General features: G+C 41.7%; 1 protein-coding gene across 2 annotated transcripts in view; it reads left to right on the forward strand.

Annotated features, from left to right (window-relative positions):
- Positions 1–1,275: 1,275 nt before the first annotated feature.
- The window catches only part of pag1 (phosphoprotein membrane anchor with glycosphingolipid microdomains 1), a 56,312-nt gene continuing 33,218 nt past the window's right edge, over positions 1,276–24,369 (forward strand). The window contains exon 1 of one of the 2 annotated variants that reach the window (XM_078267771.1): positions 1,276–1,548. The gene's annotated coding sequence lies outside the window, so the exon portion shown is untranslated. Of the gene's footprint in view, positions 1,549–9,789; positions 9,888–24,369 lie in introns of those variants that run through there. The other variant, XM_078267772.1, reaches the window with a different exon arrangement.

Genomic DNA, 24,369 nt, shown 5'->3' on the forward strand with positions numbered 1-24,369 from the left:
AGGAAGCAGTAAAGCAGTATCTCTGGCCGTATATGTGTATCACGTCATTGACATTTTAAAAGGCCTTTTAGAACAAAAAAGCCACTTTAAAAAAATCTAACACCCAGCAGTGTGTATTTTCTTAGCCTCCCCTTTCGAATGCAACATTCAAATTACTAGACAAAAAATGATATCCTGAGAAAAGTGGATTTTGAGGGGTATAGCTCCATAGAGTCCCATTCATTCTGTACTGGCCTGTGAGCGCACCTTATATGGAACTCTGTTGGAACTGCAACCAGTTCAGAAGCCGGAAGTAGCTAGAGAGTGGAACTTGTTCCCTTATTAGAAATTCTTTGGTATCCTGCTCTGCCTTTGAGAAAATGACATCATAAGGGGAAAGGTTACCGCCCCTTTCTCTGCTTTGCCCGCCCAGAGAATTTGGCCCACCCATGAGTGAAAGACATCATGGCTTGCAAACAAGCAAAGTGGCAGTTGGTCAAGGCCACACCCCCACCTTCCACCTTGCCCCACCTCTCTCCTCCTCAGTAGCATTTAAAACTACAGACACAGAAATGGCACATCCTAAGGAAAGTTCATTGTGGGACTGGCTCTAGTGGCTGTAATTCTGCACCAAGGCTGAATTTCGGGAAAGAGACTTCAGCAATAGGATAGCGCTACAACCAGGCAGAGCAACGAAGAAGGTAGCAGAGCTAGTTGATAGATTAAACTTTTGCCGTATCCGGTCGGCAAAACTCCGAACACATCTTCTTTTTGTAAGAATGACTTCAGTGCCGTTCTTTGTTCTTTTCTCAAAGAAAAGCTTAACTCCAAGTCTTCCAGACGAACGCTGTTCCCAGCAGCAGCAGCCATAAGCCCGCCCACCGACTCTATACACGATGTGATTGGCCTGACTAGAGTTAGATTTTTCCAGCTCGCAAGCCAACAGAGAGTGCCTAGACCCCCCTGGCTGCAAATTAAATTTGCTGCCGCTAGGGTGTGTCTAGATTTCTAGGCTATTCAGATACAGTATTAGGGGATCACTAAGGCCTAAATAAAAGCATCCAAAAAGTCATGCCATAGGACCTTTAATATAGATGCATTCAAATGCAATATTAAGTTTACCATTATTATTATTTTGTATATGATTCCATATTAAATTATTATACAGTAAGTGTGTACGGAGCTTATTTAATACAAAAAGTGTCCTAAAGCACATCTAGCCAGTCAAGCTTTAGTACTCGTGAAATACATTTCCCATGGAGCTTCGCGCCGCGGCAGTTCCCTAGCACTCCTCCCACCAGCGTCCGGCTGCTGCTTGGCGGAGCTCAGAGCGGAGCGGACTGAAACGAACAGCTCCGTGTCTCTCACGTCCAGAAATGTGCGCAGGCTGAAGAACGAGTCGCATAGCTGTCTGTGTGTATCCTCCTCAGACTAGGCTACTTCACTCTCATCTCTTTAATGCAGCACCGGAAGCTTTAGACGAAGGATCCACGCGCACCAAACAAATCCAGACACTTTTCTGTTCAACCAGTCGTTGAATGCAGATTTTTGGATAGTCCGCTTTCTCTGGTAAGCGCTTGTTTCATATTTTCACACCTCTGTATAAAAGTTGTGTTGTGTTCTTGTGGTTGTTTATTTTTTATATTACTGCTGCAGCTGGGCTGAGAATGTATGAGTGTTTGTTTGTGTGTGTGTGTATGTGTGTGTGTGTGTGTGTGGAGGACGCATTGGGAAACTAAACAGAGAGTGTGCTGTAGTTGTGACTGCGGCAGACTAAATTGCTCGCAGTGAAACCAAATGTGAGAAGCGGTGACAGCGAAGCTGGAACAGAGACTTGTTGCCTTACACCAACATATTTCGTGTCCTGTTCATACTAAACAGTGCTGGGAATGTTGACGCTGCGTGATACTTGAATATTTTGGGAGCAGCTGTCTCTCTTTCTCTCTCCCCTCTGCCGTTCTTCATTTGGTTAACATTGGCAGTAGTCTGTAGAATCATATCCATTTTCCAATCTCCTAAGGGCCTTTTTCATTTTTTAATGAAATATAACTATATAACCTTGGTGCTACTTTCACATTTCCATGAGCACAAATCTTCATATTCACATGATATTAATTGACTTATATTAGGGGTAGTAGGATAAAAATGTCTTGTTTGTCTCTTTGTTTACAGTGTGTGACAGCAGTTATGGTTTGGCATTCTTCTTCGTGTGTGTGTGTTTTTTAAGGCGGACCAGAACATTTGTGGAAAACTATTCAATCTTCATGACAGCAAGATATGTCTGTAGGCCTACTTGTTTTTGCGATGCAAATCAACTTCCCCTATAGTGACAGATTGACTGACTGGTTTTAGTCTCACACACACACACACACACACACACACACACACACACACACACACACACACACACACATATATATACATATACCTACACTGTATGGATGGTCATGTGTGTGGATGTTACTGAGCCCTCTAGATAACCTCAGACATGTATTGTCTCATTGGCACTGACAAGTACATGGCCTCTCCTTCCTCATAGCGTAGAGCTGGCATGCACACATGAGCAAACACACATACTGTATGTGCATAAATGTGATGCTTGGTGAAGCAGAGGCACACACACTGTTCTACAACCATCTTTCTCTGTAATTGTGAATCTGAATTTCCTCTCTGCTCACCTGCCAAATACATGAACACCCTTTTTCACACTCTTGTCAGCTCTCCTAGGGTCCCTCCCCCACACACACACACACACACACACACACACACACACACACACACACACACAGCCAAATGCCACCAATAGAAACCCCCTCCCTCAGTCTGTGTTGATGTGTTCAGTTGTTGAATAGGAGCTGTTGGCAGGCCATCCACACTGCAGCAGACTGGCTTTCACAGAAGTTGACATTCGCCTCAGCAAACACAATTTGCACTTTGTTTTAGCCTCCCTTTGCTTTTGCTGCACTTCCTCATGTGTTAGGCTAACCATTAATAAAAACTGACATGGCCTTGACATCTTTTAATAGAAGCATGGTGAATAAATACCCACTGTGCTGCTGAAACTGCAGCAGTTGAGCTTTAAATCCTGAATCTGTAACTGTGCCTAAAATGAGTATAGAGTTCTTGAAATACCCCTCTGTCCAGACCAGCATGGAAACAAATTGATCCAAATGATGCTAAAAAGAAATGGCAAAATGCTCACCCTTCCTTGTTTTCATGCAATTGTATACATGTCAAAGAAACAGAACTGCATGTCTGTGTATAACTAAATCTTTGTCACTCTATAAGCGATTGACTGTGTGGTGGAAAAGAGGACAGCAGGGCAAATGCTTTGTGACAGTTTTAACTTCAGAATATTCATAGCATGCTGCTAATGCTGGTATTTGGATGGAGACAAGGCTGGGTATGTGCAGTTGTTGCACGTAAGAAGGAAAATGAGTGAGGAGCAAAAGGGCTGGGAGCGTTCTCTGAGGACTTTACTGCAAACTGCACCAAGTCCAAGGAGAGTTTGTTTTGGGTTGATATGGGTAGCCTTTTGTTCACACATCCCTTAATTGAAAGAATCACACTCAAGCTGTCCAAACATTTTCCTATCCAGCTTGGAAAGGAGGGTCTAGCCTCATCCACATTGAGCCAGCTATGAAAATGCTGCTTAAGTGTTTGTATTGTTTTATTACAGCCAAACTCATGATTTAGTTGGTCTCATTTGCATGTTTTGTTGGCTGTTCTGTTTCTAATTTTGTTTATTAATGTTACGTGTTACCAGATAGGTCCGGTGTCTGCCTCATCATCAAGCAGACACATTATTTTGTAAAAGGAACATTTTGGGATTTACCGCTCTCACGGAGTGAAGTTAGTGAGAAAGTCTAATTTAAAAAGACTATTTCTGTTCAATGGAAAGCTGGAGCCAGCAGCCGCTTAGCTTAGCATAAAGACTGGAAACGGGGGAAACGGCTTGCCGGGCCTTATCAAATGTAAGAAAATCTGCCTTTCAGCACCTTTTAACTCGCTCTAATTAACCCAAAGTGTTAAAACGACAAGTTGTGTTTTTTGTTTTCACCTTTGGGTTGCCAAGCAACCAGTAGAGACTCCAGGAAGTCACTGCTTCTGGCCAATAAACAGTCCAGCAATGAACCCCCGGTAAAACCACAACTAGGATTAAATATTATAGATATAAAGTGTTAATTTGTGAGTTTTAGAGATGCTGGTAGGCATATTTTTTTCATATTTAGTTTATATGCTAAGCTTAAACCGTCTTCTGGCTCCAGCTTCTTATTGGTCATCTAACTGAGCAAGAAAGTAAATATGTGTATTTCCCTATTGAACTACACCTTGTGTGTTTGTCAGAAGCTTTCAAGAAGTATTTTAGTGTAAAACTATTTAAATTGGACTCAATTCTTAATGTAGGCGTCCGAGTCATATAAACCTGTGCTAAAATGAGTTTTTTATTTACATGACCAGAACTGTTCCCTATTCAGGAGGGACTTCTTCATTATAACTGGTAATAATGTGTATAGACTGATAGAGAACACAGAGATGCTGCTATACTGGGCATAACGGCCGTGCTGCTGAAGGGATAACGTATAATATTCACAGTGTGTCTGACTGCTGTGAAAGTAGAGTTTCATCATAGGCTGTCAAGATGTCTTTAGGCAGACTACATGCATTTCACACTCACTTAGGCTTTAACAAGCAAGAGCCCCATCCCCATCATTGGTAGGCAAACAGTAGAGTGTTTGACTCTGCACCTCAGGTTTTGCAATTACCCTGCGTGCCCTGTTTGACACCCCTGTCCATCTATGAGACACACACCTTGGGGAATTTACGCCAAGGATTGAATCTGGAGGAAGCGCGTGTTGCTGTGACTACCAAATAATGTTTGTTAAATGTCAAGTTTGCTTCAGATTGAGCAGGATTCTATTATAAAAATGGAAAATACTGTTATGTTCTGTTGTCGGAAAGAGCCTTTTTTCTTTCATTGATCTGGAACAGAGCAAAACAGAGGAGCTGAGTGTTATTGTTTTCCCTTTCAAATGGAGTTCCTGCTGTGCTGGACAGGATGGGATTTTTACAGAATTGAATTTCCATGTTTTTATGGTGTTTGCTGTGGTCTAAATATCCCCCATAAGATCACTGAAGTAGTTTCCATAAATCTTTCATGGACGAGTTGGCCTCTTGCTTAATTTTTGCATCGCTAAGCTTAAAGTTACTTTTAGCTTTAGGAAGGTGTGGGTTTTTAACTTGCATGTGGGGGTTTTTGGCTAAGAAAGAGGAAATGCATAAGAGGCCATTCAGCAGTCAAGCTGTGATCGAGGGGTGCCACTGTTAGCTGCTACCTGTCAAGGGAACACCCATCTGTGCGGCTAATATGAATTTTGGATTTACTAACATTAGATCATATGAAGCTTGATGGGATGAACTGACAAGGCTTACGTCCATTCCCATCCCTGCAGAAAAGCCAATATTGTACAGTATATTCAGAGTGCTTTTAATTTAAGGCCTCACCAAGCTGCAATGTAACGAGTCTGTGGTGAATATTTATGTATAGGATTTAAGGGTTTGATCATCATTAGCGTGATTTGGCATCTTTTAGATCCAGCCCTTAAAGTTGCATGGAGTAATGAACATTTATCCATTTCTTTATGAGGTCTTTCATTTGAGAATGAACGAGAGAACTCGCTGCTGGTAGAGAAATGGTCATTAAATTTGCTCTTATTCAATCCAGCCAATTTAGGGGCGGTTGCTGAAAACGTCTTGTCTCATCTGCTTGTAAAGATTGGAGGGTTCAGTCAGCGAAAGAGTCAAAACTCTTAGATTAAGGGTATGACAAATGAAGAGAATAAAAAATAAGACAGCAATTCTAATAACACAAAGGGGCATATTGATCTCCAATGCATCGTTTGGGTTACTGCTGGTGCTCCTTTCGCTCTCCCCGACCCTCGCAGGATTGATTTTTCATTTCTTCTGTACAGTGTAAGGGGCACTTGTTATGATTTTTTAAATCCCATATGTGGTGGTTATTACAGCACCCACAGTGTCTCTTCTTCTGAAGGGACACAAGTACACAATCTTCAAAGGATCCACTTGACAGTTTACAGATCTTCAACAGGTTTAGAGCTGCGTTCGGCTCAGAAATGCAAATTCCCACCGTAAAACCAGCTAAAGAAAGAAAGCTGACCGTTTTTCACACCTCAGCAAGATCAGGAAATGCTTATTCAAAGCAGGGGAACCACCCAATGTTCTGCTCAGATAAAATGTTAAATATAACACTAGTTAATTAATAGATAATCACATCTTTGAACCATTAGGAATCTCTTATTTAACAAAAGGAATGATTTATCATCCAGTAGCAGATAGACTTCTTACAGCTTTATCACTCTGAGGTTATTTTGTACATATTATTCCAGATTTAGGAGCATTTGTCAGATCCATATATCACTTTTTACTTCTTTATTCTCTGTCTCTTGATCGTGGTATGTAAGAAAGTGATATGGCTTAAAAACTTTTTTTTTTATTTCAACCTTTTATGTGTGTGTTTATTTAAACATGTTTCACTTCTAATGGCAAGAACAAGAAACAGCTGACCTCATTATGTAAGCATACCAAGCTCAAGAATCGTGTGTGTGTGTGTGTGTGTGTGTGTGTGTGTGTGTGTGTGTGTCTTTGCAAGCAACACGTCTCACATTGTTAACGCCAGACTTGTTTGTCTTGACCTACAGTTTTTGAAATCCTGCCTGATCCTGCCCGGAAACACTTACCAGCCAAAACACAAACACACACACACACACACACACACACACACACACACACAATAGACAATAGACATACAGCACCTGTGCACCCACAGGTTATTCACACAAATATTTGAGCCCTCCTATTTGGACACACAACTTGGACACAACTTCAAGCACACTTGCCTACACATCAGTTTCCACTTACCACACATGTTACACGGTTGTTTACCTCTTTCAAACATACAGTATACACACACTGTCATCAAATCAATGTGGCCCTTAGCAATTTTCTCAAGGATAACAGGGTGTTCAGCTTGTGTTTGACTATTCTGCAGATTGTGTTGTGTACGGACTCTCTCTGCTACAGCACAGAGACAGACCTCACCTCTGTGCTGCTGAGAGAGAGAGAGAGACGTGTTTAAAGCAAGTAAACACTGCGGATACGATTAACTGAGATTGCCTCAGGGAAGCTCTAATGGGAAATCAGAGTCCCTCTTCCCAGGATTGTGCATAACACACGTTATGTATTCACCTGGTGTTAAAATCTACGTAGAGAGAGGGAGAGAGACTGAGAGAGGGTTGAGGAATTTGAGATGACTTGCATTCTGGTACACTGTCATTGCCTTCTTGTGTAGGAAGAGATTAAAGCTCTATTCAGAGTTTGATGATGAAGATGGAGCTTGACATAAAAAGCTAGTGAGTAACTCTTGAGTTGGGATTGTTCTATCAAACTACTATTTCCAAGATCAAGAATAGACATGCTTAAATTAATAGTTTTTTGTAAGATGAGAGGATTGGTACCACTCTCGTGATTGTATTCTAAATATGTTAGCTTAGCTTAGCACAAAGGCTGGAAGCAGGGGGAACAGCTAGCCTGGCTCTGTCCAGATAAGGCAACAAAAGGAAGCAAAATTCTACAAGGTAACAAAATCCATGCAGCATCTCTAAAGCATGCTAAGAGCCAGGCTTGTTGTTTACCGCAGTTTCCAGTCTATACGCTAAGCTAGGCTAACTGGCTTCAGGCTGTAGTTTCATATTTTCCGTACAGATTGGTATCGATATTATCGTCTAACTTCCAGCAACAAAGCGTGCCCACAAGTTCTGCTGATTTCAGGTCCATGTCAGACTCTGGTGTTGGACTTGAGTGATGCCAAGGACTGGGATGGGCAAGTAGCAACATCCTCTATGTAACAGAAGCTTCATCGATAGTGCGGTTTCATTTTTGATATGCGACACGCATGCAACTTGTAACATCTTTTTAAGTGCCAGAAATGTGGTTTGCACGTGTCATGTATGAAGGAGCTGTGATCTTACGGCAGCCAAATGATCAGCAGCATGCAGAGAGCGTGGAGGGGTGAGGTGAGGTGATGGACAGTAGACATGGGTGAGTTAACAGGGTGTGTATAGACTGTCGCTTCTCCTTGGTGTAAAGCACTGCTGATGCAGCAGACCCACACACACACACACACACACACACACAGCAAAGGTGGGATGCTAGAGCGTCACCCGGGGGGAGGATCCTCATCTCACACTCTGCTGGCTAATGCACTGCAGGGAGGACACACACACACACACACACACACACACACACATACATACATGCACATTAAGCACACACATAAAAACACTTACGCGTGTACTGAGCCTTATTTGTATTCTATGCAGCCCTCTCGTGTTTTGTCTTTTTGAGAAAAATATCAGTTTCTTTGTGTAAGATAAGTTTTTCTTTACCTTTCTGTTGGACTCACCTGTGTGGCTTTCTGCATATACGAGCAAGCCTTTGTCCTTGTCTGCATCTCTGTCTTTGTTTTCCTCTCCAGGCATCTTTGCTGTCAAAAACACTTTTATGGAGACAGGAAACAAGAACTAATCTCTTCTTGCACATTTTTGTTTTTGTAACGTGAGAAAAGCACAATACAATAAGTTTGATGTTGTATTATTATGATGTTCATACAGTCATCATGTGTTTATGCGATCAGCTGTTTGACATCATGTGTTTGGAGAGAGATAGAAAATCTGTTCATGGACAGTTTATAACTGGAGCTGAATGAGGGTCATTGGGGATGCCATGAAAAGACAAAGAGATGATTGTTGGGTTGGCTTTCTTACATCTTTGTGTGTGTTTAGCATTTGTCTAACATGCATGCAGTGAAGTGTGTGTTCCATGTTGTTTAGGTGTAAATGCTTTTCCATATAAATTGGACAGAGCGGTTAGGCACATACACGTATCAGGTGATAGTGTAGGGAGGTTTTGTGCACTACAGGATGGTTGCTTGCTCTGTCTCTGTCAGATGAAGGATGGGACGGCCGTGGATTGGCTTCCATCCATCACCAAGGACCTCAGGCTGGCTGACACCATTTTACACCTTCTCTCTCTCTCTCTCTCTCTCTCTCTCATATATATATATATATATATATATATATATATATATATATATATATATATATATATATATATATATATATATATATATATATATATATCTGCGTCTGTCATTTGCCCACCTTTGTCCCTTTGGCCCTGTTCCTTGGTTTATCCCATAATCTCTCCGTGTTTTTTATTCAAACTCCTCGCACATCCTTTTCTTCTTTCTCCACCTGTCAGCCCATCTTCATCTTGCCTCGCATTCCAATCCTCCTCCTCTCTAACCGTCTGTCACCATGTTTCACTTATTCACATTTCCCCTCTATTTGTCTCCTTTCCATTCCTCTTTATTTATCACCCATCCCTACTCCACCCTTTCCCCTCACGCTGCTCCTCTCTTTCTTACTTTCTTTCTTTCTACTGTCTTTTTTTTCTGCATCCTTGCCACTGGCAGTGATCTTGAGCAGAGGCAGTCAGGACACACACACACACACACACACACACACACACACACACACACACACACACACACACACACACACAAAGACAGTCTGTCCTGCTTACAATTAAAGCGTACCTCCCTCTTCCCTTTTCTCTGCTCGTAATAGGAAATGCCCCTGTTATCTAAACAGGCACCAGCGTATTAATATAAGCTGTTAGACAAACAAGGTGTGGGTACATGCTCTGCTATGTGTGCACTCTGATAAAATGCAATAGTACGAGGCAGAAAGTACACCAGCCAGCCTTTTTGAGCTGTTTTCCCCAAGGATTTTGCAAGAAATTTTTGAAAAAAGGTGAACAACAGACAGGTGAGAAAAGAAAAGCTCGAAAGGCGGGGCATGAAGTGAAAGAGAGCTCTCCAGAGTCAAATATTGGTGTTTAAGTTTAGTTTGGTCTTCTTTTGGTTGGTTAGAGTTTAGAGAAGTGAGTGTTGAGGGGAAGGGGCGATGCACAGTTAAAGCCAAGGGGCCAGAATCAAACTGACTCTGATATAAATGCATGATTGCATGAGATTGAATATTTCTATGTTATATTCCATTCCATTCACAGTAAGGCTGCAACTAATACTTATTTTTCATTACATTATTTTAAACTCAAAAATATATTCAATTTATAATGATATAAAATAGAGGAACAATTCATTGATTAATCTAATACTTGACTAATTGGTTCAGCGCAAAAGGCGCTGAGCTAGACTGGGTAAACCCAGCCCGATCTGCCGGCGATTTGATTTCGCCCTGCAGCTCATGCTGGAAACCTGTATATTTAACTATCCTGCTTCCGTTACAAATCTGCGGGGACCAATAACAAACTGGCTTATCCACCTGGCGCGCTATTGGCGGTTTTAACCCGATGACGATAGAGAAGCGACGGCAAGCAGCTTTTTGTTTACATTCAACATGGTGTTGAGATGCCACTGTGGCTGCTGTTTTTAAAAGATTTCAAAGAGAAGTTTTCTCTGAAAACGGAACAGAAACTTGCCCTGGAACAATGCCTACAAAAGGAGGATGTGTTTGCCTTACTACTACTTTACCAGCTAGCCCCGCTGGTGGCCAAAAGAATGGAGCTCAGCTCAAACCCCGTTGTTGCAAAGTATGTCACCAGGGTCGTTGGTCTGATTGGTTGAAGGACTATCCAATTGCGTACAGAGTCATTTGAACTATGCCCGTTGATTACGCCTCTTGTGCAGTAGAAAATACAGAGCAGACTCTCCAGGCTAATGTTCAATCTGAAAAGATTGAGCTTGGTCTGGTGATAGCCAGACTAGCGCTGAGCCGCACCAGAAAGAGAACCCGTAAAATATGGGCTTCTAGAGGCTTGATGTAGATACTAGTGGATTGTTGGTGAACTTCTGTGGCTAGCGAGTTAACTGCTAACACATTAGCTAGAGGGAACATGCTAGTGCTAGTCACAGTAGCTTCCCGAGCTTCTTTCTATTTTCTTTGTACTGGTCTGTTTACTGGCCCCTGGAATCCTGTTCTCAGGATTGAACACAATTTCATTTAATAAAAGGTTTTAAGAGGGAAACATTATTGCTGCGCTAACAAGCTTACTAACTGCTTGCTGTTAGTTAGCAAGCTCATTAGCTAACAGGACAATACATTCACACAGCTAATTCAAAAGACTTGGGATGCAGCGATTGCAAATTTCTGAGCCGGTACCGATGTGTAGAATTTTCATTTGGTCGATGCCGATGTCTGTTGTTTTATAAACATGTGTTTTGTACATTGTAATAGAATGGTGCTTAAGAAATGCACATTCAGAAATGTAAACAAATTATTATTGTTGTCAATGTACTGTATTATTGCCTCAGCCTCATACAGGCTTTCCCTCCCTCCTCTCTGTATTTTTTTTACACTGAAATAGCAATCATATCTAAGGTGATTAGACCTCCATGGAAAGGGGAGTATCTAACTATCTAACACCAGCGTGGGAAAGAGAGAGAGACAGTAACTTCCTATTTTTTTTTTTTTTTATCTTTTCAGTGATCTTTCTGACCACACTTAAACAAGCAATAAAGGATGTAATCTGTTTAGATTTCTGTCTGGGCTCAGAGTGTATCTTTCTTTGAAGCTATTATCTGGCTGATACAGAGAAAGTGAGCATCTAGTTGTATCCATTTTCTCCAGAGAGTAGCCTTTAGGCTGATTGCAAATGACTGTTTACTGCAGGGACAGTATTTGTTAATGGACTATAGGGCATTATGTCACCAGAGAGCGAGGTGTGTGTGTGTGTGTGTGTGTGTGTGTGTGTGTGTGGGAGGATAAAAGAGAGCGAGACAGACAGACGTGTGTGTTTGTGAGTCTAAATGCAACAATTTGCAACATGAGAATTGTAAGAAAGCTTGAGAAGGATGCAATTATATCCATTAGGGCTGTTTACACATGTTGTGTTTTCTCTAAAATGAGAGGATCTGATATCACAAAGTCATCCAGGGTATTTACTCTGTTTCCCACCGCTCCATCCTCCTTCTCCCTTTCTCCATCTCTGCCGCTGCTGAGCTCTTTGAATAGGCTGGTTGTTTGCCTACGCTGACTGCTGGTAAATATGCTTCACTATCCAGGAGTAGACAATGGGAATGTCAAAACGTAAAGGAAGGAGGAAGAAAAGAGAGAGATACAAACAGAGAGAGAGTTCTGAATGAGTGAGTAAATAGAATTAGGGAAAAGATGTTTGAGCCAAGTGGAAGAACAAAGAGTTGATTGTTGAGATGAGTTAGGGGCCTTTCAGTTCCTGGACAGTTGGTCCCTGATGTTTTTGTTAGATTCCCTCATGAAAAGTTAGAGGGTTGAGCACGTTCACTCTGCAAACAATTTTGCCGGAGTCTATCACTTCTATTTGGTAATAATGCAGTTATAAATGTTTGGAATCCATTAATGAATGCCTAATAAGTTGTTAATAAGTTGTTGTTGCATTTGATGCCCTGCTCTTTTCAGAAGGTAAGTGGTCATATGATGCAGTCACGCACATGGATCTTTCACAGCCTGGCAACCCTAAAGTCACTCTTATTATTTTCTTATAATGATCTATAAAGCTTAAGTAAATAATCTATTAACCATTAGTAAAGCCATTAGTTAGTACTTATTGTTGAATACTTAATTGTGATTGGTCAATCACGGCATTCTATGGTCTGTTATTTCTGTATAACAGACCGTTGTCATAGACTGAGTTCTGATCATAGACTCAGGCAGACCATTTTTAAATCAAATAATTCATTTTTAAATCAACGTGTGCTCATACAGAGTTAATATCGACGGATCACAAATGGAGAGAGAGGGCAAACAGTGCAAACAATGTATTAGTTAGTTCCATGGTTAGCTCACTCACTGGGACGACCTGGCTTTCGCCGGAGAGCGGTGCTCATCAGCGGTAAAGTTAACCGCCCCGAACGGCATGCAGGCGTTTTCAGTAGATAACCTCTGTATGAGTAGCCGTGTAATAAGCCGTCAAATGGTTATCTTTGAATTTTTTTTTTTTTTTTTTTACACAGCCCAGTGAGGTTGTGAAGAGAAGAGTACACACTAGGCCTAGATATTAGCAACGCTTAAGTTGCAATAGAAAAATCTGCACCTTTTCTTCAGATAGCAGGAGTGTGAGTTTTGACCAAAAGGAAGAAAAAGAGGGAGGGGAAGATGAAAGTTGTTTACCATCCAGCTTCTGGCAAAGGAAGTGATCCTATAGTGCCAGAGAGAGAGAGAGAGGCATGGACAGTTTTAAAAGAGAGACGTGAGCTTGAAAAACGAGAGAGACCCACCACAGCAGGGTGCTCTGCTGAGCTGCAGTGAACAGCGACATAAAAAGGTTTTGAACAGGAGCCAGGCCCCTGAGCTTTCTATGAATACTGAGAAGGGGAAATGATGGTAGGAAAGAAAAGTTAAAGAAAATGGAGGATTAAAAGGGAGGGGTAAAGATGAAAAGAGGAGCAAGGAGACATGAAGGGAGCGGGGAAGGAGAAAATAGGAGAGGAAAAGGCAAGGGAGATGAGAAAAAAGTGGAACCCTGTGTAGTAAAGTAAGAAAAGTGATTTCCAGTGTATTCTTTCAAGTTGACAGTTTAGAATGAACCATGGGATAGATGACTAATGTGTAATGCAGGGCTTTAACTCTCCAGGACACTTTCTTTTATAATGAACTGCAAAAATTCTTTGTTGGTAGTTGGACGTAACACAGAGATTCAAACATGAAGCCATCCTTAGAGAATGTGAGTTGATAACAGCTGAACTGTACAAAAGGCTCTAACTTTAGGTGGAGGTTTGGATATGATCATTAAGAAATGAATCCAGGGGAATGCAAGAATGAAGTGGAGGATAGGGAAAGAAACGGAAAGGAGGAATTTGGAAAAATGAGCCAATGGCAACTCTCAGACAGACTAGGCAGTGACAGCAGGAAATCCAAGTTGTAATCAGCCCTACTTGATGCTGATTCCCTAGACATAACAGACATAACATTATTAGCACTCAGATGTAAGATTTTCCAATCTAACAGGCCTCCTTTTTGGGAAAAACGATTGGATAAATTGCTCTAACATTTGGCTCGATGGTGTTTTAAGCCCCCACCGTCGACTTCAAGGCACCAAACTAACCTTAACCCTAACCCTAGTGCCTTCCATGCAGCGCTGCCTGGAAGACGACGTTGGGGGCTTAAAACACCAAACACCTAAAATGTTGTGCTAACATTGATGTCCTCCTGAGGAGGAATTGTAAAATCCTCTCCTGGCTTTTCATCCAGGTCAAAATGTCAATTTGTCCAATACTTTGGTTTATGACTAAATACATGGTAAAACAAATTTCCATCAGCTGTTCTGTGTGTTTAGTCTTAATTAGAAAGTGTTTGCATGCTAACATGCTTAACTAAGATGGTGAACATGATAGACATTACACCTGCTAAACATCAGCATGCTAGCATTGTCATTTGACGTTTGCATTTAGTTTAAAGCATTGCTGCGATTGTAGACTTTTGTCTTGTTTATTGTTCACCTGCTAATGCTGCTGTTGAGTTTACATACATACAGTATATGACAAAGAAAAGCATCAAATCATCACATTTGAGAAGCAGGAACCATAACCCAAGTAGCTACAGATTCTTTTCTGTTGTACAACTAATTGATTAATCAGCTAATTAAGTTATACTACCTGCACTAAAAGGTATACTGGAGATTATGCTGGTTGACTTGGACCAAAAAGGTTCGTTGTTAATATAAGCTGATAAGCTGCTTGTAGGTGTTTCTCTTTTTACTTTGTGCTTTGCTGTTGCATTTTTGCTCTGATTTGAATTAATGTTCAAAGAACTGTTCTCTCTCAAATTGTCAGGAGCAATAAAATATGTTGTGATGGAGCCGGTTTTTATCTCACAATAAATGGAACCTATTCAGTCCCCTTGTGTCGTGTTTGATAAAAAACTGGCTGCAGTGGCTGCTGCAGTGCTGAGGCAGGAGAGATGCAGGCTGCGGGAATTCCACAGTAGCTCTTACTGTATATTATTTGTCAGTTTTCTCTTCTCCCATCCCTACCCAAGCACCTTTTGCCTTTCCTCGTAATGAAGCACACACACACACACATGCACAGACTTGTGGCAATAAACACACACCCGGTCGTAAAAGTGGTAAATTAAAAGCCTGACTCAGAGCAACAAATGAGGCTGGGGGATTAGCTTCTCTTCAACCATGTTATGAAGGTTATTTTTAGGCTCCTCTCAGCCAAACAATGCCTCATAAAAAAACAAAGCTAGTAGGGTTTGGCTTTTGAATACAGATCTCTGGCTCTGTATTTGCGGGTTAGTTTTCAGCTCTCATTGCTTTTGACTTCCAGTAAATGTTGCATTTTAGCAATTTACACGATGTTGAAGGGGGTTTCTTATGACATGTACATAAACTCAAAACTTAGATGAGGTGATTTTTGTGCCTCTGCCGTCTATTTCAGTTTTTCCACACACTAACAGACCTTCCCCTCTTTCCCTCCAAAAATACAAGTGTACAAACCCCCTGCCGTGTGCACGTACGCACAGATCAGTGTTGGCCTTCAGCCTTCACGGTAACTAATCACTCAGACAGCGTGGCTGTGCCCTCTCATTAAGCATGCTGTACACTGAAAGCAACACCGCTAATGACTCTGCATTGCCTGTTACACACACAATACTCACAGACTTAATACTATAATAGCTAGCTTAAGCAACACAAACTCCACAGCCAGACAAACGACACTCATGCCCAGCTGTTTTGCCTCTGCAGAGAAGTGCTGGGAAAGTTCTGGAGAAAGTGTGATCTTTTTTCCACCATTGAAACAAGCAACACAATAGCTGCCAATTTTGTGCAGATGAGTACTGTGCTGTTGTTTGTATTCTTTCAGAAAATAGACGCTATGCAGAGATTGTAACCTAAAGCGCCCCGTGGTGCTCTCCCAACAATAACATCACTGTTCCAGAAACTTCACATCCCATTTGCTCTGATGTCTGCGCTGCCGGTTCGCTCTGAGCTTTTTTAGCACTTGTTTTCTGCACTGTCATCTTGCATCCGCTGATGGTTGTAAGTTAGCATATAGCCCGCTCATCTGTTGGAGGAGAGTTAGCCCGCTTGCGCTTCGTGAATTTGACATTGTCAGCCGAGCATGCACAGATTCAATCAACAAGGATTTTCACGGAAGCAGCTCACAGTACTGTTGAATCCAAGTCAGTATTGCACGCTGCCTGAAACACACAATCTGCTTCTCCTTTTGTGAAGCTCTACCACAAATATTAGGGTGCAGTTCATAAATTGATTTGGACGTCACACGCCTCAACAAGGTGACAGAAGTGTGTCTCTACTTTGTTACTCTTCATGCTCTGTCTTTTGGCTTTTGTTAGTCGATTGGCCCTCAGCAGTCTTTCTGAATTGTTAGCTGGTGATGAATTGCATGGATAGTGTAACAGCATTGATTTCTCTTTTCTCAATGAGAGGTAGCATATTGACTGTCTCAGTAACGCAGTCTCTTGGATAATAGCACAGAGGTTTGTCTCTGTATGAATACAAAGTGCATACAGGCTTGCGCTTGACATTGTCTGTCATTCTGTCCATTTTTGATTGTGTGCAGGTATGACAGCATGCATGTACCACCATGAATATGTGTTTGTCCATGTCTTTGTATTGTGTTCTTATGCATGCACAAGTGTTTTTGTGTGTGTGTGTGTGTGTGTGTGTGTGTGTGTGTGTGTGTGTGTACATCTGAAAGGTCATTATCAGCCTCTTGGCAAGAAGCAAATGCAGAACCACTGAGTTCTGTTCTGTCTGTGCATCGTCAAGGCCCTGTCGCCCTGGGTTACAGGGTTTCTAGGGGATGGATGGACAGTCTGGCATCACCAAAGTGCCAGCTAGGCATGTGGGCGCTCTGTATCCTGATTTCATGCTCTCTTTTCCTCAGTATCCTCCCCCTTATGTTGTACCTGGAGAAGCCTGTGAATTGATTTGACCTTTATGAGTAGGTACAGATTTTTTCTCAGAGTCAGGAGGTTTATACAAACAAGTCTAATACCAAACAGTTTGGGGATTAGGAAGCAAAGTTTGTGTGCTCGTGAATATTTATCTGTTCAATAAAACCTCTGCAGTTCTGTGTTTTGTCCTCACAAACAGGACGCAAGTACGCTGTTTCATCTTCCTCCTCCAGTCCAAACAAACGCAGTGATTTGTATTCTGTCACAATTAGTAGATGAAAAATCACACATCGTGAATGGAGTTTGTTTCCAATTATCGAGTCGTCATGGTGATGAATGTGTGCGTTTCTGCGCTTTAGTCGATTAAATCCTTTTAATGGACTGTGTCTCATTTATTATTACTATTGCATAAATAATCAGAGAGAGAGAGAGAGAGACGCCAGCAAAGAGGCTATGTCTGGCAGCTGTGTCCTTTTGCAGAGTAAAGGATTATGGGAGAATTACAACGACTGAGCAATTTTCCCTCTACGTGTGTGTGTGTGTGTGTGTGTGTGTGTGTGTGTGTGATAAAGAGTGAGTGAGACTGTGTGTTCTATATGTTCATCACTCAGTTCCCGCCAGTGACTCGCTACTGTGGCATTCACAGCAGCTAGTGCTGCTTTAGTCACAGTCTACCTGCAAATGCCTACACTGGCATGACGTCATATCACACCAGTGAATGCATAACTAACTTCTTTAGTAAATTCAAAATCAGTTTTTCTCTCTCTCTCAATGAATAGGATAAGAGAAATTTTTTAGCCGAGCTCTGCAAAGAAGGTTGACATAGATTACTTCCTTTACATAAACCTACCAGATATTGTTCCCTTAAACTGCAGCATGTAAGTGACAAATAATGGAGGGAAAGCGTATGAAGATAAAGGGTAAACAGATGTTTCTAGCCTATAGTAACTAAATTTACTTTACTAAAATTACTGCACGGTTACAATAGAATTATAAATTATATTATAATACTAAAGTAGATATTGAGCGTGACTTCTAACCCTCAAAACCATCCCTTCTGCTCTATACCATCTCAGTGACATTTGCAGCATGTTAGTTGTTGCATTAACTTGTCACAGGACCAAACACACACCCCAGACCCACTCCAGTGATGTACAAAGCCAGCCAGTCATCGGGGATAATCGATGTGTCTGTGTTGTCTTTGTGTGAATGTGTCATCTCCCATGCGCTCTTACGCCACAGTTCAAAGCTGTTTTGAATCCAGCGAGGCATCCCTGAGTGTCTCTGAGGGCACCGTTATGCGTTGTCATTTTTACAGCCTATTATTGGGACACGCTGCTTTAGTGCCAAGCAATAACAAGACCTGGGGAGGATGTCCGACCTCCGAATATCGGGAGGGATGTTAATAAGCTTTGCTTGATCCCCGCGTGTTTGCCATACAACACACGCACTCTGGCACAGATGCGTCGTTACACACTCTCTCTCTCACATGATAGGATAAATCTGTTGTGGATGGACAAACTAATGGATGTTTGTGGGGCTACAACTAACTTAATTATTTATTCATCTACTTTTTTGATTAATAATTTAGTGTACATAGGTTAAAACATAATGACAGTGAATGCATAATGATATTAAGCACTGAAAAGCAAAATCATCACATTTGAGGAGTGTTCAACGAACATTTGTATACATATTTGGCAATTTTAATATGACTTAAAAAGTAGTATATTGATTGGGCTGGCATGCATCCTACCAAGCATCACGTTACTAGGGCTGCAAAAACAAAAGAAAAATGTTTTCAGTTATTTTCTCAATCAAACGACTACGTGTTTGTTCTATTAACGGTCAGAAAATAGCAAAAAATGCCCATAGTGTTTTCCCAGATTCCAAGGTGACAGCTTCACGTTTCTTGTCTTGTCTGACCAACAGTCCAACATTCAATCTGCTATCATAGAAGACAATGGCAACCAGCACAAATCAACATTTGAGAAGCTGGAACCAGATTCACACTTTTGGTATTTTTGCTTAAGAATAGACATAAATAGACTATTAATCAGCTGTGAAAATTGTTGCCAGTTAAACTTCTGTCAATCGACTCATCGACCAATCATTTCAGCTCTACATGTAACCATATGACATACTGAGTAGGACTTAGTGGACTTGCTGTTTAAGCACAAGTTATTTGTGAAAAAACTGGATGGACAGACAAAAAACTACCTGCGAATGCCACACAGACAGGTCCAAATCGATCCTCCTGTCATTTTAGTACCATGAAGCTGCATTCAAATACGGAAAGACTATAATCCTGGCTGCACAGCTAGACAGCAGCTCCTCTTTGTGGGTCAGTGCACTAATGAACACCATGTGTGTTGCGGGTTTGATTCTAGGTTGTAACATATGTCACACATGACACCTTTTCACACATCCTGTCCTTGCTGTGGCTCCAAATTTTACAAAACGTGATGCTCCACTCAACAAATCCCATGGTCAGGCTATGGAACTCATTATTGAATTATAATATGGATCATCTGCTCGACGTGTTGATCAATTATTCATAGGACTAGACTCTGAGGGGAATAAGAATTGCCTCTGTGTTCAGTTAGGACTGTAGTATGTGTGTCAAACATCAGCTAGAGATCTCAAGTCAATAACTTTCTATTACGAGAGTTTTTTAGCCTCCCAAAGGTGTTGAGATTTTCCTCAGGGGGCTAAATTGAGTCTCCCAGCAGCTTGTTGTGCTTCAGCAGTCAATTAATTTATTCTTCTACTTCACTTCCACTTCATCGTTTTCATTTCCTGTAGAAATCTTCGATGAGGGGGGAGCTTTCTGGACAAAATCTGTCACAACTTTCTTTTCTTTAAGATTATTTTTTGGGTATTTTAGGCCTTTTAATAGACAGGACAGCTAAAGACATGAAAGGGGAGACAGAGGGAATGACATGCAGCAAAGGGCCGCAGGTCAGAGTCACGCGGCTGCTGCGTCGAGGAGTAAACCTCTATACATGGCCGCCCGCTCTACCAACTGATCTATCTGGGCACCCACAACTTTCTTTACCTTGACAGGTCTTCACTTGAAAGGGCTCTAAAGTATGTTGTTTTATCATGTTGGCATGTCTCTATTTTCTCTTCCTTTTTAATTAATGAAGTTATTGGATAAATGGGGAAGTTGCTTTTGAAGCTAAGAGATATTTCATACGCAGCAGTCAAGAAAGGTTGTTAGGAATTACGGCCTTGAACCTTCTAGTCATAGAAAGTTTGTCAGTCATATTTGACATATTTCTTTCTTTACATTTACTTCTTTTCTACTTTTCCTTCTTGCTATCAAAAAAACAGTGTGATCTTTTGTGGCTTTTATATTTCCTCAGATGTATTTTTTTTTTTTAAAACAAAAGCGTCTTCGTGGCCAATTTTTGAAAACAAAACGCACTGTGAAAGGACTTGAAAACTGAAATGAACACGTTTTTTTTTCTCCATGCTAAAAAAAGAATCTCCCAACTTTGAGCAATGGGAATCCCCATTTTCAAAGGCTTCAAACTCCGAGGGGCGTGTATTTGCAGAGGTTGTGGCTAGTTTAGCCACAGGAACATAGGGTGCAACCAACTGTTTATTAGTGACCTGTCAGCAGAACAATAGCTGCGGTAGCTACATGCAGAAGGAAGGCTAAATCTGCAAAGCTAAGGGGAAAGGCTAACCACACAACAAGGCCGAGAGAAGTCAAAACACAGGAAATTAGCTGCTGTTTACTTTCGCTTGTCTAGACCTGCTCCTACTAATTAAGTGCAAAGAGGCTTCTTGTGGATTTCTGATCTCTAAGGAACGAGGGTTCAAGGTTACTGCTGGGTGTTTCATTGTTTGTGCTGCTTTTAAAATGAGGCATTGTTTGACCCATTTGTGCCCCTAGCAGTGTGTGCTGCTGTGGCCTTGGCTATACAGTAATCCACCAGCGACCCAGAAAGTGATTTCTAGAGCAGCTGGTTATGTGGACCATAGGCCTAATAACACAACAATGGCGTCATATGGCTGAGAAAGTGTTAAAGACAACAGGGGTTTGGCAACTTAGCGTGCATTATAAAAGCACCATGTAAAATTCATGCCACCTACCACCACACTGCTCCCCCAAAGCTGCAGTGCATCTTGGGTATGTGAACTTCTACTAAATGATGTGTCTAAGCACACACGCACACTCAGTATTGTAGAAATTGCGGTGTGTGTGACCCTGATGTCAATAATCGAAGCAATGCATAGGATTAGAATGAAAGTGTGTGTGTGTGCGTGCGCGCGCGCCACATGCAAGCTGTATTACTGAGGTGAGGGATAATAGGAATAATACTGTCTGACTTTTTCATTAAATCTTAGTACCCCTGGTTTAGCTTTAAATGCTTTTTACCCATCATTTTGTAAGATTTTGTACACAGGACATTTAGTACAAAACAAAAGGCTTAAGGGTGACAGATTTCCCAGCATGCAGCTGCATTCCTGTAACCTCTCATGGGGCTCTTTTGAGGATGGTGCGAGAACAGAGGGGGTAAACCAAGAGGACAATCCCAACAAACCACTGTTCTCTGGGGCATCTTTATCCAGATGAGGCCATTGTCTCACGGCCTCTGATGAAGGTGTGTGTGTGTGTGTGTCTGTCTGTCTGTCTGTGTCTGTCTGTGTCTGTCTGTGTCGGTCTGTGTGTGGCCTGTTTACATTCCACTGATTCCTCACGGGAATCCCTCTCTCTATCCTCTGTTCCCCAGCTTATTTGCCTGGGAAGGAATGTGTGTGTGTGTGTGTGTGTGTGTGTGTGTGTGTGTGTGTGTGTGTGTGTGTGTGTGTGTTTAGGATATTTTTAGACTTCTCACTGGAATACAATTGGCAACTGTCCTCACACCAGAGCTTACCCCCGGTCGAACTACACCCCCTCACAAACACACACATCCTGATGGACTCTTTTACCTTGAGTGGACTCCTGTTGGAGTTCAAAGTGGGAATTGAATGCTCATGTGAACAGTATGCACCTTAATGCATCATCCTGTGGCCCTCAGCTCTGTATCCTGAGTACCTAAAGTTGTGTACATAAAAGTGCACAATGTGTGCATTTACCAAACGCCTCTCTATTGGAGATTTCTAGGAAACCTTACATAACAAATTTGACGGAGGAAGTGAGAGGATTGCAGATGTAATGTTTGTGCCCAAGCAGCTTAGTGACAAAATCTGCAATCTCTTCTCTGGCTCTGTTCACACTGTTAATTCCTCCACAAGAGACGATTTCAGTGTTCCTTGTTGTGTCAGCCGACGGTAAACTTGTTGCTTATCTCCCCTTAATCTTCAGAAGCAATCACACAAAGTCGTTGTGCTCTTTTTAAAACCTGATTGTCATTATATTTATGCTTTGTTGGATAGTAAACAGCAGAGAAAGACAGGCAGGACTACTGATAGAGAGGATGACATGTTGCAAAGATCAAGAGGTGTTTTCTTCACTCAGCATCTATTTAAAGACACCATGTCCGTTTTCCTTTGATTGACTTCCTCCTTGGAAAAATCCTTGCCATCTACACCGGGCAACGTCCTGTCTGCTCTGATAGTCACAATAATTGATATGCCGCTGATAGACAGTCAGGAAGTTGTTAAGTAACCGAGCAACAAAGACAAGTCATAATCACTATTACATGATGTCATATTTTGCATTACACATTTCACCCAGGGGGATATCAACAGGAAAAATCACCATCAGCAGCACTCGAGGGGTCAGAGCGGTGTGAATTGTGTGTGTTGTGCAGCGTGTGTTAAGTGTCCAGGGCTTTGCTAATGGCCTAATATGAGTTTGCGGTCAGGGGCATATAGAGGTAATTTACAGGCGTAATGGCTCTTGATTTTCGAGGGGTACTCTGGAAGAGTGTGTGTTGGGTTTGAGTTCAGACGTGTGTCTGTTTGTGCTGAGTGGTGGTGTACATACAAGTGGATAAAGGGAAAACCGATTTTAAAGGCAAAATGAATGAGTGGAGAAAGCAACCAGTCCTTCAGATGAAACGACGCATTGCGTTGTTTCTAACTGCCCTTCATATTGACACATACAAGCATTTTCTGATCTGACACCGTTATGTTTTGGTTAGGTTTAGTAACATAAAGGACTTGGTTACGGTTATAAACACATCATGGTTTGGATTTAAGAAGGTACTTTGTTAAGACTAGGGGACCTTTGTTGTCATGGTTGCAATAACAGCCACTTGTTAAAGGTTGGGGAATGATTATGATCATCAGCAGCCTCCTGTGTCAAAGATTGATATTTAGTTAAAGTGCAACTCTCGCCAAAATGCAACCTAGGGTCTTTTTGTGAATGTACCCGAGTCAAACTTTTGTTTAAAAGCATATTTAGGACAGAATCGCCACTTTTAAGATTTACCGTATTTTCGGTCAAATGGCCTTTTGAATGGGAGTGCTAGGGGCACTTTTATGCTAGCCTCAAAATAGCTATTTTTAAAACCCTAAGAAGGCTCGACACCACATGAAACTTTTCTCTAAGTATCACCAAGGTCTCTACACATGAACTCTAACATTGACAACATTGTTTGTGTACCCAGAGTTTACTAAAAAGAGAGGTTTTGAACAACTCACCGTAGCTCTTGTTGTTTCCAGCCGCTACCATCTCGGCAGTCAAAACGAGTCGATATCAAAACAAGTAGCCACAGATTTAGTATATCCCTTGTGCACCGGTGTAGTTAAGGTGTAGAGCCCCTGGTGATACTTGGAGCAAAGTTTCATGTTGTGTCGAGCCTTCTTAGTGTTTTAAAAATAGTTATTTTGAGGCTAGCATAAAAGTGAACTATTACTCCCATTCAAAAGGCCATTTGACCGAAAAACGAAAATACGGTACATCATAAAAGTGGCGCTTCCGTCCTAAATATGCTTTTAAACGAAAGTTTGACTCGGGTACATTCACAAAAAGACCCTAGGTTGAATTTTGGCGAGAGTTACGCTTTAACCCATCCATCTGTCTGACCTGCTCTCTTTGTGACTTTACCTCCTCTGTCACTCTGTGAATAATATCAGTGAGTGTCACCTCAGTCTGCCCCGCTCTCTCCACACATCTCGCCACATTATCCACCCACTGTGTCAGAATGGTTTTGCCTCTGGCCACATGGGCTTCCTAGAAAGTGTCAGAGTGTGAAGGTGTCTCAGTTGCCTTTCGCTCTCTGCTGCCGCCTGCACACTGAGTGCTTTAATGTATTCTTTCAGTTGGCTCGCTCCTTTTTTTTTCTCCCTCCGTCTCTCTCTGTCACGCTGATTGTCTGTCGCCTGCTAATTGGTTCATCTCTATTCGGATGACTGTGTGCGCGTACATTTCTCGCTGTATTTGCGTGTCTGAACTCCAGAGTGTGTGTGTGCGTAAATAACTGTGTAC

The sequence above is a fragment of the Sander vitreus genome, chromosome 14, assembly GCF_031162955.1.
Source record: "Sander vitreus isolate 19-12246 chromosome 14, sanVit1, whole genome shotgun sequence".
Lineage (NCBI taxonomy): Eukaryota > Metazoa > Chordata > Actinopteri > Perciformes > Percidae > Sander > Sander vitreus.